Genomic DNA, 15,000 nt, shown 5'->3' on the forward strand with positions numbered 1-15,000 from the left:
AGAGAGAGAGAGAGAGAGAGGACATATCCGGAAGCGTGTACAATGCATATGATGGGAGCAGTGTGACTCCCGTAGAATTGTTCGCGTGGGAGGCGATCGTGTTGATTCCCGTATGTCAACTGACTGCTATATTTCTCTCTAGTGTCTCCCCTGATGATGTGATTATTACACGAAAGTGCACTTGGGAACTTTTCGTGTTTCATTTTCCCCGTGGACTCATAGGAATATATATACATACATATATATATATATATATATATATATATATATATATATATATATATATATATATATATATATGTATATATATATATATATATATATATATATATGAGTGGAAGCCAACTGAACCATTGGGACCACCTTCTCCGCTAGGGTGGTCCGTAACAGGGGGGGTGGGGGGGGGTGGTCTCTACTGCATGACGTGTGGCAAGCAAGAGCGAGGTTAGGGGTGAGCCAGAGCCAAGGAGAGACGAAGGACAAAACGAAAACGAGGAAGAAGAAGAAAGTAGAAGAGGAAGAGGAGGAAGAGGAGGGGAAAAAATGGGGAGTGAAAATTAGAAAATGATATGTTGGCAAGATAAGAATCCTGTTGATGACAGGAAATGGAGAGGTTATTATCATTATCAGTGTTATCATGTGGTGGGTATTAATCTTGGTGTTATAAATGGCATTTATGGTCTAACTAATTTCTTGTTCAGAAGCCCCTGTCAATGAGGGCCCTGTCCCCGGACATGGACATCCCTGGTAAGCTCATTTAGGCCTGTCAGTGAGGGCCATGTCCCCGGACATGGACATCCCTGGTAGGCTCATTTAGGCCTGTCAGTGAGGGCCATGTCCCCGGACATGGACACTCCTGGTAGGCTCATTTAGGCCTGTCAGTGAGGGCCATGTCCCCAGACATGGACACCCCTGGTAGGCTCATTATTAGGCCTGTCAGTGAGGGCCATGTCCCCGGACATGGACATCCCTGGTAGGCTCATTTAGGCCTGTCAGTGAGGGCCATGTCCCCCGACATGGACATCCCTGGTAGGCTCATTTAGGCCTGTCAGTGAGGGCCATGTCCCCGGATATGGACACTAATGGCTAAACTCGAGCCGAGTTACTGTCCTAGCCTGTGGCAAGTTGCTACTTACTCTTCTATTAACCACAGCAAGGTGAATGAACATTGTCATTCGCGACATTACCATCATCAATCAAGGGAAAGAAGACAAAAAATCTTCGGTGAATAAATGTAAAACAGATGAAAAGAAAGAGAGAGAGAGAGAGAGAGAGAGAGAGAGAGAGAGAGAGAGAGAGAGAGAGAGAGAGAGAGAGAGAGAGAGAGAAACGGTCGATAAACACTTAAAGAACAGATGATAAGAGGATAAAAGACAGTAACAGAACAATGTCTCTTTTCTGGATTCGGACGAAATAGATATGAACGAAATCTTAACAAGGAAGCAGCGAGGTGTAGGCGGTCCTGTGTGTGCCTTTCCAAAGGTCGGAACACAGAACCACGAAACAGAAGAACGGAGAGATGTAGAAACAAATGAAAGCGTTTGTGTTGAAGGTCACCGTGTGTGTGAGTGTGTGGGGAGGGAACAACCACACTCTCGTTTTCTTTATCAAAACAGACTTGAACGAGTGTGATAAATTCCGGAATGGTGAATAAATATTCAAATGGAAACCGGAAGAAGTGATTAACATCCAGTTCCTTCAATCCAGATTTTTTTTTTTGCGTGTGTGTGTGTTACTCGCTAAAGGTGAGTGGGAGAGGCTTCCCGCTTCTCTCTCTAGTCCGCTTCCCTGCGTGACGCCGACCAATGAGCACGAGGGCTCTGCTAAACCCTGAGATTTCATTGGCTCTCGGTTGAATGAGAAAAGTTTTGTCTCCGTATATGAAGGAACTGCGGAGGCTTGCCATGTTTCCCAGTTGTCCAGTAAAGTGTTCTGTTAGATGCTCCGAACCCGCTCGAAAAAGGGCGACACATCGATTTCGAAACGTCGAAACACTTCTTGATTTTTCTCATCGTCTCGAAATCACGTGAATTGCCCCTCCTCGTCCTTAATGCATTTAGGTTCTTAATCACTGTCCTCACGGTTCATTTGCATACATTACTCCCGCGCGAGTTAACGAGACGCTAATTAAGGCTTTCTTCTCGCACGAAACATATGAATGACGATGATTCGCAATGTGTGTCTTTCTCTGGTCATCGGGAAACGTTCGTAAGTCTCGTCTCGATGAGAGAGAGAGAGAGAGAGAAACAAAAAAGGGGGAAGTGATTCGAGGAACAGAACGACAACACAAGAGGACATTTACTTTTTTTTTTCCCCTTTTCTTATTCTCTCTTTTTTTTTCTCCTCCTCCTCCTCCTCCACCTCCTCCTCTTCCTCCTCCTCCTCCTCCATCCAGCGTGTCGGAACTGTGTGGCCAACTGATACATTCTGAAACCAATGCTCACGGTAGCTGCAATCTAGACTGGTCTCAGACGGTCGCCTCGAACGCTACTTAAAGGGAATTGCCTTGAGATCCTGAGAGGGCACCTCGTCCTCTCTCTCTACCCCTTTTCAAGAAGGATATCAACCTCTATCTCCCTCGTGTCATCTACCTACACGGACGAGTTCGATTATATGTTGTCTCTCTGAGGCGGGAGGTGATCCCCACGGCCGTGGATGACCCAGATCTGGGCGAGAAAGGGTGGATGTGTTGGCACGAAGGTTAGTGAGACGGGGCACTCGCTAGTGGAAGGTGCGAGCGAGCGTGGCCACGCGGCTATACTACATGAAGCTATGACCAACCAAAGGCTGAGTTAGTCTCCCTGTAACCACCAGTTAGTCTCCCTGTAACCACCAAGTTTTAAACGCTGCCAAAAGGGGGGAAAGTTAGTGATATCGTTGGTGAGTGTCTCTGGAAAGTGCTTGTGGGGGGACCAAGACTGCCCCTCGTTGGAGACTCCTGCTGGGGGACGACACTGGAGAGAGAGGGAGAGAGAGACAGGTGAGTGCACTCGACTACACACAGCTGAGGAGGAGGAGGAGGAGGAGGAGAGGATGTTTGAGAGGTACTTAGTGCTCGTCCACACACACGTTATGTCTACAGAGACCTGATAGACGATGCCTGTGTTATAACTTATGTTCCTTTCGAGGTAGAATACGTGTCTCGCCCTATGCCTGACCAACCGACGTCGCTTGCCATGTGACCAAGCGAACACATCAGCATTTGTACAGTGATTCACGTGAGACACGTAGATGTGAGATATAAGACATAAGGGATTGAAGAAGAAGAGGGAAATATCTATATACTGATCGTGTAACTATAATCTTTTTCTTTAAGTTAGAGAGAGGATTTAATCACTTTGTTACCCAACCCAACTGTACAGTTGTTTCTGAAGTAAGACGCCTCCTTTTTTTTTCTCCTTTAAATGAATGACACTCAGTTTTGAAATCCATGGAGTTAGAAAAGAACGGAGAAGAGTGTAAACAACAAGAGACGGGGGTAAAATAATAAGGAAAATCGCGAGGCAGAGGCAAGACTGCATACAGGCGAGACCCACACTCACTCCCTCTCTCTCCACACACACACACACACACACTCGCACACACAAACACACACTCGCACACAGCCTCCCTCTCACAGTAGTGGTGTGGTTGGCGGGGCGACAACGCGTCTGCTCAGGCCCCTCACCACCACAGTGTGCTGCTCCTGCTGTGTCCCTCCCTGTACACTCACCTGGTGTAGCGGTAGACTACGGAGGAGGAGGAGGAGGAGTCAGGTAGACAGACGTAGGGTGAAGGGTCGGGGGGAAGAGATGCAAAGTATGGGAAGGCATGAGGCACAATGGGGGAAGCAATGACGACAAATGTCGTCTTTTATAAGAAGGCGAGAATCGCCTAGCGTGAGGGATACACAGACTTGTTGAGGGATGCAGATTTGGCACAGGACACAGTGGCTCCCGAAGGCAGTCGTCAAGTTAGCAGGGGTATAGAACGTGGAGCAAAGACACACATAAGATAGAGACATAGGTACATAGAATGATAGAAAGTCACGTAAGATGATAGACCATTGTGCGTGTGTAAGAAAAAAAGAAAATAAAAAGGTGTTCGAGCATCATTCTGAAAATTCGTCTAAAAGTGTAAAAGAAAAGTTATTGTACAAAGTGAAGTTTGCAGTGTGGTGCAGCGTGTGTGTGATGTGTGTCAGTGTAAGAAATTATATAGAAATGTGGGATTTAAAGTATCATTGTGAGCAGCTCTGTGTTGTGTGTGTGTGTGTGTGTGTGTTTGATATGTTACCTTCAAGTATAAGATGCTTTGAGTGTGTGTCTGTGTCTGTGTGTGTGTGTGTGTGTGTGTGTGTGTGTGTAATACATCAGAGTGTAAATGATTTACACTTTCTTTAAGAATAGTAAATGCTTGTGAAGCGGGATGTGTAAGTGGGACATATCGCTTGTGAGTGTAATAAAAATTTAGTGTATGAAGGTAAAACGAAAGGTTATCATTTTCTTGGCTATAATTCTCCAGCAGTTAGTATAAGGTAGATTATCAGACGCAACAAGAAGGCAGATTCAACCCACAGTCCCACCCCCACAATCGGTCACAAAGGTTTCAGTTGGAGGGTTCACACGACGGCTGGATACACATCCAAATGCATTCTGTCCTGCAAAACTGACTCTCATTTTCCTCGTAAGAGTTCCAAACACTGAGATGTGTCCGGGTTGACAGTGTCTTTAAACACCTCTATCGTAACAAGGCGTTTTTTTTTGTTCATTGTGTTATTTGGTTGTAGTATAGGCGTTTTTTTTCAATGTCATGTGATTGTAGCAAGGGTGTTTTTTATTGTGTCATGTGATTGTAGCGAGGGCGTTTTTTATTGTGTCATTTGATCGGAGCAAGGGGCCTTTTTTTTTAGAGTGTCATTTGATCGTATCAAGGGCGTTTTTTATTGTGTCATGTGATTGTGGCAAGGGCGTTTTTTACAGTCATTCGATTGGAGCAAGGGGCCTTTTTTTATAGTGTCATGTGATTGTAGTAAGAGCCTTTTTTTTAATAGTGTCACATGATTGTAGCAAGGCTTTTTTTGTCAATAATGTCACATGATTGTAATAAGAGCTTTTTTTTTTAGTGTCACGACTGTAAAAAGGTTTTTAAATCCGTAGAGTCTATTGACTGCAGAAATACTTTTTTTGTTTTCTTGATAGTGCCACATGACTGTTGCCTAGGTGTATGAAAACGATACATAATTGTAGTAAGAGCTTATATATATATATATATATATATATATATATATATATATATATATATATATATATATATATATATATATATATATATATATATTATTACAATCATGTGACATTATTGACAAATGGATTTGTATGTAGCTTTTATGGATCTGGAGAAGGCATATGATAGAGTTGATAGAGATGCTCTGTGGAAGGTATTAAGAATATATGGTGTGGGAGGCAAGTTGTTAGAAGCAGTGAAAAGTTTTTATCGAGGATGTAAGGCATGTGTACGTGTAGGAAGAGAGGAAAGTGATTGGTTCTCAGTGAATGCGGCAGGGGTGTGTGATGTCTCCATGGTTGTTTAATTTGTTTATGGATGGGGTTGTTAGGGAGGTGAATGCAAGAGTTTTGGAAAGAGGGGCAAGTATGAAGTCTGTTGGGGATGAGAGAGCTTGGGAAGTGAGTCAGTTGTTGTTCGCTGATGATACAGCGCTGGTGGCTGATTCATGTGAGAAACTGCAGAAGCTGGTGACTGAGTTTGGTAAAGTGTGTGAAAGAAGAAAGTTAAGAGTAAATGTGAATAAGAGCAAGGTTATTAGGTACAGTAGGGTTGAGGGTCAATTCAATTGGGAGGTGAGTTTGAATGGAGAAAAACTGGAGGAAGTGAAGTGTTTTAGATATCTGGGAGTGGATCTGGCAGCGGATGGAACCATGGAAGCGGAAGTGGATCATAGGGTGGGGGAGGGGGCGAAAATTCTGGGAGCCTTGAAGAATGTGTGGAAGTCGAGAACATTATCTCGGAAAGCAAAAATGGGTATGTTTGAAGGAATAGTGGTTCCAACAATGTTGTATGGTTGCGAGGCGTGGACTATGGATAGAGTTGTGCGCAGGAGGATGGATGTGCTGGAAATGAGATGTTTGAGGACAATGTGTGGTGTGAGGTGGTTTGATCGAGTAAGTAACGTAAGGGTAAGAGAGATGTGTGGAAATAAAAAGAGCGTGGTTGAGAGAGCAGAAGAGGGTGTTTTGAAATGGTTTGGTCACATGGAGAGAATGAGTGAGGAAAGATTGACCAAGAGGATATATGTGTCGGAGGTGGAGGGAACGAGGAGAAGAGGGAGACCAAATTGGAGGTGGAAAGATGGAGTGAAAAAGATTTTGTGTGATCGGGGCCTGAACATGCAGGAGGGTGAAAGGAGGGCAAGGAATAGAGTGAATTGGAGCGATGTGGTATACCGGGGTTGACGTGCTGTCAGTGGATTGAATCAAGGCATGTGTATGGGGGTGGGTTGGGCCATTTCTTTCGTCTGTTTCCTTGCGCTACCTCGCAAACGCGGGAGACAGCGACAAAGCAAAAAAAAAAAAAAAAAAAAAAAAAAAAAAATATATATATATATATATATATATATATATATATATATATATATATATATATATATATATATATATATATATATATATATATATATATATATTCCTATAAACCCACGGGGAATATGAAACGATAATTTCCCAAGTGCTCTTTCGTATAATAATCACATCATCAGGGGAGACACAAGAGAGAAATACAACAGTCAGTTGATAAACATTTGGTAAACATGTGATTGTCCAAGACAGACAAGCTTCGTTTCTTCGTTGTATATCAGCTGACTTATATTTTTCTCTGTCTACCCTGATGATGAGATCATTACACGAAAGTGCACTTGGGAACTTATCATGTTTTATTTTCCCATGGACTCATAGGAATATTTTGATCTCGCGCAAAATTGTGATCCTTTCTAATATATATATATATATATATATATATATATATATATATATATATATATATATATATATATATATATATATATATATATATACTGCCACACGAACGATTGTTAACAAAGGTCGAGACGAGCGGTGTTAGAGGTCAACTCCTAAATTGGATTAGAGGACTCGGGTACTGAGGGAAAGCAGAGGGTTAACACAGATTGAATAAAATACGACTCGGAGGCGCCGTCTCAAGTGATGTGCCCCAGGGGCTCCGTCCGTCCTTGGCACCTCCTCCAGTTTATCATTTACCTTAATGACACACATCATGATGGCGTGAATAGCAACGTCCTTAGGTTTATAGAGGCGATACAGACATGGGCGATGCAGAAATATAGGCGATACAGAAATGGGTGATACAGAAGTAGGCGATGCAGAAATAGCTGATACAGACGTAAGCGATACAGAAATAGGCGATACAGAAATAGATGGTACAGAAGTTGGTGATGCAGAAAGAGGCGATACAGAAGTAGGCGATACAGAAATATAGGTGATACAGAAATAGGTGATACTGAAATAAGTGATACAGAAGTAGGCGATACATACGTAGGTGATGCAGAAATGGTTGATACATAAATAGGCGATACAGACGTAGGCGATACAAAATAGGTGATACCGAAATAGGCGATACATAGATAGGCGATACAGAAATAGGGACCTGTGATTAAGAGGAAGATTCGATTGAACTACAGTAGGAACCATGGATCAAGTGAGATAAAGAGTGGTCAGTGGTATTGTTAGAGCCAGTGTGTGTGTGTGTGTGTGTGTGTGTGTGTGTGTGTCTGTGTGTGTGTGTCTGTCTGTCTGCGTGCGAAATTATGCATGTAGACTTTTTTTTATGAATTTAAAGTATTAGGATGGTAACTATCAGGGTGGTAACTATCAGGATGGTAACTATCAGGGTGGTAACTATCAGGGTGGTAACTCACGATGGTAACTATCAGGGTGGTAACTATCAGGATGGTAACTATCAGGGTGGTAACTATCAGGGTGGTAACTATCAGGATGGTAACTATCAGGGTGGTAACTATCACGATGGTAACTATCAGGGTGGTAACTATCACGATGGTAACTATCAGGGTGGTAACTATCAGGGTGGTAACTATCAGGATGGTAACTATCAGGGTGGTAACTATCAGGATGGTAACTATCAGGGTGGTAACTATCAGGATGGTAACTATCAGGGTGGTAACTATCAGGGTGGTAACTATCAGGATGGTAACTATCAGGATGGTAACTATCAGGGTGGTAACTATCAGGATGGTAACTATCAGGATGGTAACTATCAGGGTGGTAACTATCAAGATGGTAACTATCAGGGTGGTAACTATCAGGATGGTAACTATCAGGGTGGTAACTATCAGGGTGGTAACTATCAGGATGGTAACTCACGATGGTAACTCACGATGGTAACTAACGATGGTAACTCACGATGGTAACTCACGATGGTAACTCATGATGGTAACTCACGATGGTAACTCACGATGGTAACTCATGATGGTAACTCACGATGGTAACTCACGATGGTAACTCACGATGGTAACTCACGATGGTAACTCATGATGGTAACTCATGATGGTAACTCACGATGGTAACTCATGATGGTAACTCACGATGGTAACTCACGATGGTAACTCATGATGGTAACTCACGATGGTAACTCACGATGGTAACTCATGATGGTAACTCACGATGGTAACTCACGATGGTAACTCATGATGGTAACTCACGATGGTAACTCACGATGGTAACTCACGATGGTAACTCACGATGGTAACTCTCACGATGGTAACTCTCACGATGGTAACTCACGATGGTAACTCACGATGGTAACTCATACGGTGGTAACAATCACACTGACCACTATGAGGGTGATAACGATGAAAAGGGATAATAAAAACACCCCTATGCGAGAGTGATCCGAGGCTTAATTGGCCGTTCAGTAGTTAACACCAACACAACTATGTGTCTGTATATCTTCAGTAAGGCCTTCCCTCCTCCACTGAACCCATGTGGTTCAGTAGAAGTCTTCCTATTATAGAAATTGTATGGATTCTCTCTCTCTCTCTCTCTCTCTCTCTCTCTCTCTCTCTCTCTCTCTCTCTCTCTCTCTCTCTCTCTCTCTCTCTCTCTCTCTCTCTATCTATCTATCTATCTATCTATCTCTCTCTCTCTCTATCTCTCTGAAAAAGAAAAAAAGATAAGCTTATCAAGTAGTGTATCAAAACGTTTTCACTGAAAATCAAAAAAATGTGGATTGATTGGACATCTCCATTGACAGAGGTAGAATAATAATAGTAGTATTAGTAGTAGTAGTAGTACAACTACTACTACTACCAATAGTAGTAGTAGTAGTAGTAGTAGTAGTAGTAATAGTACCAGTAGCAGCAATAAAGACGATGTAAACAGGGTGATGGTATGAGGGGAGTTGAGATGGCTAAAGAAAATAGTGAAGTGTGATCAACACAGAGAGAGACGGTATGCAAATGACGATCGGGCTCGTCCTGCTGGTCAATAAGATATCTATCTGTCTATCTATCTATCTATCGATATCTATCTATCTATTTGTTCAATATCTATCTATCTATCTATCTGTCTATCTATTTGTTCAATATCTATCTCTCTATTTGTTCAGTATCTATCTCTCTATCTATCTGTCTATCTATTTGTTCAATATCTATCTCTCTACTTGTTCAGTATCTATCTCTCTATTTATCTGTCTTGATAATTCTTGATAACGTGGAGGTGATAAGGTTTGATAACTCTTCATAATCCAGGGACAATAAGTCAGTGATGACCCACAATACGGGGGTAATAAGTCAGTGATGACCCACAATACGGGGGTAATACGCCAGTGATGACCCACAATACGGGGGTAATACGCCAGTGATGACCCACAATACGGGGGTAATAAGTCAGTGATGACCCACAATACGGGGGTAATAAGCCAGTGATAACCCACAATACGGGGGTAATAAGCCAGTGATAACCCACAATACGGGGGTAATAAGCCAGTGATAACCCACAATACGGGGGTAATACGCCACTGATAACCCACAATACGGGGGTAATAAGCCAGTGATGACCCACAATACGGGGGCAATAAGTCAGTGATAACCCACAATACGGGGGTAATAAGCCACTGATAACCCACAATACGGGGGTAATAAGCCAGTGATGACCCACAATACGGGGGTAATAAGCCACTGATAACCCACAATACGGGGGTAATAAGCCAGTGATGACCCACAATACGGGGGTAATAAGCCAGTGATGACCCACAATACGGGGGTAATAAGCCAGTGATGACCCACAATACGGGGGTAATAAGCCAGTGATGACCCACAATACGGGGGTAATAAGCCAGTGATAACCCACAATACGGGGGTAATAAGCCAGTGATAACCCACAATACGGGGGTAATAAGCCAGTGATAACCCACAATACGGGGGTAATAAGCCAGTGATAACCCACAATACGGGGGTAATAAGCCAGTGATAACCCACAATACGGGGGTAATAAGCCAGTGATAACCCACAATACGGGGGTAATAAGCCAGTGATAACCCACAATACGGGGGTAATAAGCCACCACAATACGGAGGCAATAAGCCATAAGGAGAACGGTCACATTTGAGAGCTTCTCACACCCAAAGGAGACCGACCATCATTTCCCCTGCTACTGACTGCAGCGCAGGGTCGAAGAAGCTCCTCCGTCAGAGTGGTTATAAGGGTCATGTCATTGACCAGTGATCATACGTCAGGTCATCTCACTGGTGTGAGGACCTTATCTCTCACACACACACCATCTGACGAAGGGCTGATAAGGGAAGATAGGAGTCATATACATGACTTAACCTCCAGACAAAAGACTTGAAACGTAAGAGAGAGAGAGAGGAAATAGGTGGGCGAGTTTCTGATTTGCTTTCAAAAAGGCAGTAAGGGAAGGGAGCCTCTCTCTCTCTCTCTCTCTCTCTCTCTCTCTCTCTCTCTCTCTCTCTCTCTCTCTCTCTCTCTCTCTCTCTCTCTCTCTCTCTCAAAGTACAGAGTAACAAACAGCAATTGCAAATATGGTAGACAAAGTACAGAGTTACAAAAAACAATGGCAAACATGATTGACTCATTGCCCTCCCATTCTTCCCAAATTTCATATCAACACTCTTCGAAGACGTGTCATTCACTCGGGATCTGTTATCATAATGATCAGGGGAGTGACAGAAGCTGGTGTGTGTGTGTGTGTGTGTGTGTGTGTGTGTCTGTGTGTCTGTGTGTCTGTGTGTGTGTCTGTGTGTGTATGTGTGTGTGTGTGTGTGTGTGTTCTATACGTAAATACCTACATGTAGTTACCTATCTGAATTATACGTGGCTCCCATGTTTTGAACTTTATGTATCATCATACATTTTAAACTTGTGTGTGTGTGTGTGTGTGTGTGTGTGTGTGTGTGTGTCTGTGTGCTCTCCCACTACCGGATCAGCTTATACACCGATATAAGTGAGCTCTTAAGCACTGACCCAGAAAGGTCTTATTGAATGGCATTGTATATCACACACTTTATCTCGCACTTGTCAAGCGCTTCAACATGATCTATATACACCCACCCTGACACATAACCTCTCCCCCTCACACTGCAAGCCCACCCTCCACACCCCTCACCCATCACCCCACTCCCCCTTTCCCTTTACACACACACACACACACACACACACACAGCACGCTGGTGTATGTGTGTGTGTATAGACACGTCGGAGTAAAGACATGGTACATATAGACAAGAGTGAGGGACGGGGCAACACAAGTGTAAGACTCTCCCTCCCCGTAACACACATGTAGTAATGACATACCATGACACAGAGCAAGGAGGCGTACCCAAGTACCTCCTCCCTTCTACTAGAAGGGGATTCAGAGAGGACTTCAAGCTCCTGGGGTCTAGAAAGGTCATATAGGATTTGAGGCGGGGAAAGGATTCGAACCGATAATAACAGACGAGAATTGAAAGGATTCGAACCGATGATACAGACGAGAATTGAAAGGATTCGAACCGATGATACAGACGAGAATTGAAAGGATTCGAACCGATGATACAGACGAGAATTGAAAGGATTCGAACCGATGATACAGACGAGAATAGCCAAGAACAGTATTCTAATAGTTTCATTGATATTTTCGTATATAACATTAACCAGACGAGAATTTGAGAAGCTGAAGAAGTTCGATGAATAAAAAAAAAAGCTTCTTCATATGAGAAAAAAATTAACGTCAAAAAGCAATGTAAGTAAATATATATTACTTTTAATTTTACTAATAGGCTGGCGACCACGTCCGACTGAATGATTTAAATTTTTTTTCATCTGATTAATTATGTTATCTTTGATATATGAGCTTGATTATGGACGTTTAAAAGTCCCCTCATGTAAACTGGGTTAGACTGAAGTTTTGTGAGAGACTATCTTTTTCCTCTTCTCTCTCTTCATCACTTTAATTTTTTTTAACTGAAGATGAGAACGTAATCGGTGAGGACTCAAGAGTTAAGCTGGGCTTGAATTTTATACAGAAAATGGAGTCAAGGATGATTCTCACGCAGTTGCGGCTCGGGTCTGATGTAAGAGGGGCTGGCTGAAGAGGATTTTGATAGTCTGATATTGAGAGGAGAGACCAAATTAGAGAATTTTGATAGTCTGATATTGAGAGGAGAGACCAAATTAGAGAATTTTGATAGTTTGATATTGACAGGAGAGACCAAATTAGAGGATTTTGATAGTTTGATATTGATAGGAGAGACCAAATTAGAGAATTTTGATAGTTTGATATTGACAGGAGAGACCAAGTTAGAGGATTTTGATAGTTTGATATTGAGAGGAGAGACCAAATTAGAGAATTTTGATAGTTTGATATTGACAGGAGAGACCAAGTTAGAGAATTTTGATAGTTTGATATTGACAGGAGAGACCAAGTTAGAGGATTTTGATAGTTTGATATTGAGAGGAGAGACCAAATCAGAGAATATTCAAAGGATTAATCAGCTGGAACCTTAATGATGGGGTAACTTTTTTTTTTGTTAATAAACAAAAGATCTCAAGTTATAGAACATAGATTAAGAGATCGTGGATATCAAGAAATTGAAACGTAAACAAAGAGCATGATAAAAGAAATCAAAGCAACTAATAAATTACGAAGAGAAACATCCGAAGGAAAGAAGTGGAGAACATCAGAAAAAAGGGTCAAGAGATCTCTCAAAATTAGCAAAAGGAAATGCTCCTCATGTGGAGATCAGACACTACTGAAGATAGAGGGATGGGAGCAGGAGCAAAGTCTAGGGCTGAGGAACAGAAGCAGCGCGTACTAGTTCTGGTACAGAGAAACAGAGATGTCGGTTACATTGAACATAAGCGACGTAGTGGATTAATAACTGAAGCTGTAGAGACGGTAATAGTAGCTATCAAAGACAGAACAGTCGAGGAAGTATGAGGTTTGTTAAATGGAAGTTTTTCTTTTTTAAAGAAGTGCAGAGTACATATGACCAGTGTATGTTGACGAGAACAGAGAGCTAAGAGAGAGAGGAAAAAAAAGACAGAGATATGGAGACTGACGAATCAGTACCTGTATTATTTAGATGACAAGTGAGCTGTACCAAGAGGACCTATGGCAGGATAAGAAGTTCACTAACAGGGCGGAACTCAGCAAAAGAACGAGAAAGAAGTAAAGAAAAGGATTAAGAGGTAAGATCGGAAAAACATCGAAAGAGGCATAAAAACAAAACAGCCCTACACTTCTACCTTAGGCAGGTCATGAATGACAAGTGATGCAGGTCTAAGAGTGAAAATAATGACACGAATGGAGATGAACTGTTAGTGTAGGGAACAGATGTGAAGCTTAAGGACCGAATCAGGGAAAACAAACCTTGATATTGTTTGGGTACTGGAGAGGAAAATGTACTTAGGAGATAAGATCTAATCTAATCTATAAGGAGGGGTACGTGATAGTAAGGAAGGGAAAGGGAAGACAAAGGAGGAGGAGGAAGATTGGCTATATCGATATAAGATGACATAAAGGTTCAGGAAATATTGATCGGTGGCCGTGGGAGGAGTACTTGTGGGAAAGATTTTTGTATAGTGGTGGTGTTAAATTATACTCCTCTGAATGATTCTAATGAACCAGAACAAATATATATATATATACACAGTGATGATAGCAAAGGAAAACTGAGAATAGTGTAGAGAGGACGAAATTCGCACTGGCTATAGACGGTGAAGTTCGAAGAGTGGGATAATTCAATGAGTGAGAGACAGAATGCTAAAATTCAGATAAAATTCACATCCTCATGACGATACAGAGCCATGGAGATACAACATTTTTTGGAGTGTATGTGGGAACATTTGCCATACCAGCGTGTCACTAAGCACACGTAGATAGCATTAGATCTTACACTTGGTATCGAGAAAACTAAAATGTCAGATATGATAAATGACATTAAGATAAAAAAGGGTAATCATGTGGTGTTTGAGTTTGCTTGTGTGGTTAAGGAAGATATAAAAAAGAAAAATAGCTTAGGTTGAAAACCGGGTTTAGAGATGAGGTGTGTAATCATGCAAATGACACCGTACTACAAAGGAGGTCGTTAAGGGAACTAGATCTTCAAGGCAAGAATAAAGCTTCAAGACTCCCGTGATAGACAGAAAAATTACCTTAATGGAAGAGAACGAAGGACGTACGTCAGAAGAACCTCTTCACATTGAGTTACCTTGGGAGGACTGGGGTTAGGCATGGGGGTCCTCCTAAGTAAAATGCGAGGGTATGGAAAATGTCTGGACCCATTACCTGTGTATGGATGTAGATGCCCAGGTCATTAGGAATGGGTGTTGAATAATGATGATGATGATTACATCCGCTTTGGGAGAAGGGAAGGGAAAAGAGGGACCCACCTAAGCAAGCTTCAAAGTAGATGGGTGCTTTGAGGGAAAATTAGTGTGTCAGAGAGACATAG

At 42.2% G+C, this 15,000-nt stretch overlaps 1 protein-coding gene across 2 annotated transcripts in view; it reads left to right on the forward strand.

Moving 5' to 3' along the window:
* The window catches only part of LOC139755100 (uncharacterized), a 485,699-nt gene that overhangs the window by 191,319 nt on the left and 279,380 nt on the right, over positions 1 to 15,000 (forward strand). The window contains exon 1 of one of the 2 annotated variants that reach the window (XM_071673220.1): positions 2,722 to 2,980. The exons of the other annotated variant lie outside the window; for it this stretch is intronic. The gene's annotated coding sequence lies outside the window, so the exon portion shown is untranslated. Of the gene's footprint in view, positions 1 to 2,721; positions 2,981 to 15,000 lie in introns of those variants that run through there. 2 annotated transcript variants of the gene reach the window in all.

The sequence above is a fragment of the Panulirus ornatus genome, chromosome 18 (assembly GCF_036320965.1).
Source record: "Panulirus ornatus isolate Po-2019 chromosome 18, ASM3632096v1, whole genome shotgun sequence".
Classification (NCBI taxonomy): domain Eukaryota; kingdom Metazoa; phylum Arthropoda; class Malacostraca; order Decapoda; family Palinuridae; genus Panulirus; species Panulirus ornatus.